The sequence below is a fragment of the Nannospalax galili genome, unplaced genomic scaffold (genome assembly GCF_000622305.1).
Source record: "Nannospalax galili isolate Female #2095 unplaced genomic scaffold, S.galili_v1.0 scaffold346, whole genome shotgun sequence".
Classification (NCBI taxonomy): domain Eukaryota; kingdom Metazoa; phylum Chordata; class Mammalia; order Rodentia; family Spalacidae; genus Nannospalax; species Nannospalax galili.
Genome location: NW_008357637.1, coordinates 1820384 through 1822441, shown reverse-complemented (window position 1 = coordinate 1822441; position 2058 = coordinate 1820384).

Below are 2058 nucleotides of genomic sequence, written 5' to 3'. Positions count from 1 at the left end.
CCTTCCACCATCCTTCCCTCCTTCCACCCTCCTTCCTTCCTTTCCCCCTCCTCCCTTCCTTCCAACCTCCTTCCTTCCTTCCACCCTCCTTCCTTCCTTCCACCCTCCTTCCTTCCTTCCACCCACCTTCCTTCCTTCCACCCACCTTCCTTCCTTCCACTCAGCTTCCTTCCTCCCTCCCTCCCTCCCTTCCTTCCACCGACCTTCCATCCACCGACCTTCCAAACACCGACCTTCCAACCTCCTTCCCTCCTTCCTTCCTAGCTTTTTGCTATTCTAACATTACCCCTCTGAAGAGGTAACCCTAAAATCTTTTAGGGATTAGATAAGAGCTCCCAAATACTTTTGTCATTTTTGGCCTTTGGAATAGAGTTATGTTTGGAATAGAGTTATGTTGCTAAGAGGCCCAATGACATTTTGACTTTTAGCCCAGAACCTGGCTACTTCTCTTTGGGTTCTTTTTCACCCTAACTGCCTAGCCAATTCTGACCTCCTGTTCTTATCACACTATCCTGTGAAGAGGTTACCCAAATTGCTGATAGGAAATCAGGACACAGACCGCTCTGGCTTCTTCCATGCTGAACAGAGTGAGGCAATTGGGGTGAGGGCATTGGGGTACCTGTCTTTGTTCTTCATTGCTGTGACAAAATACTCTGACCAATACCAACTTGGGGAGGAAAGGGTTTATTCAGCTTACATCTCCCAGGTCGCAGTTCATCAGGGAGCCCCAATAAGGAATCAGGTCACAGAGCACTCTGGCTTCTTCCACCGTGCTGAACATGGATGCAAAGTGAGGCAATTGGAGAACCCCTTCAGTGGGTCTATCTAAAAGACTCCCAAACTTCATAACTCTTATCTGTAGGGAGAAAAGAAAGTCCTTCATTGGTGAATAGGGGATGTGAAGGAGAAGTAAAGGCAAGAGTAGTTAGCATTACAAGTTCTAGACGGAGGACCAGAAAAAAGTCAGAACAGGGCAAATTTCAAATGTTCGTATCAGAGTCCATTGGGATTTCTTGATGAGAGCTTCCAAAAATATCCCTCTATCAGGTTCCTCCTTATTTTTCTTTTGTCTGCCAAGGCTGGACTCGAGAGTGATGGATTCAGGATTTGCTTTCAGGAATTTTGATAGCTGTTGGAGTAGTTAGAATCAGTGTCAGTTCCCTCTCAAAGGGAACTGAGGGGTTGCTGAGGTATATGTATGACCTGAGGGTATGCACACTGGACAGCCTTTACCCAGCATGGGTCATGCCTTCCCTTCCTAGCCTTCCCCAGATTGTATAGTTTAACCCTCCCCAAATCCAGGAAGCCATGGGTGATTAGGGTCAAATTACATACTGTTGGCTGGGAAGAGTGGCTGGATACTCCAGTGCTTGGCCCTCCTTTAATGAAGGAGCACAACCGTCAACAAGCCCAACTGTGACGATGTTTAGCAATCAGGAGCAACTGAAGCCATGATGATGGTAGTTATTTCATGCAGTACAGACTGCTGTACAGCATCATCTTATTAAAAGGACTTGGAATTTAAAAGGATTTGGTGCTAGGATCCACATATGAGGGAGTACAATATGTCGTTTGTTTTGCTGCTGAGTTTGTGTTATTTCACTTAGTATCACAGTTTCTAGATCCATCCATTTACCTGCAGATTTCATTATTTCATCTTTCTTTGCTGAATAGAACTCCATTGTGTAAATATACCACATTTTTGTTAACCACTCGTCAGTTGAGGGGCACTTAGGTTGCTTCCATCTCTTAGCTATTGTGAAAAGAGCAGCAACAAACATGGATGTACAAGTGTCTCTGCAATAGGATGAGTTCTTTGGGTATATGCCAAGGAGTGGTATAACCAGGTCATATGGTAGGTTCATTTTTAGTTTTTTTTATTAGTTAATTAATTTATTTTTACACCCACTTCCCAGATAGCACTCTCCCATAGCTTCCCTCCCCCCACTAGAGCTCTTATACTCTGATATCCCTGTTACTGTCTGCTGTATTGTCGGCACCCCCAGCCATTCCCCACTACTTGCCCTTCTGGTGAATCTAGTCAGCCTATCCAGATGT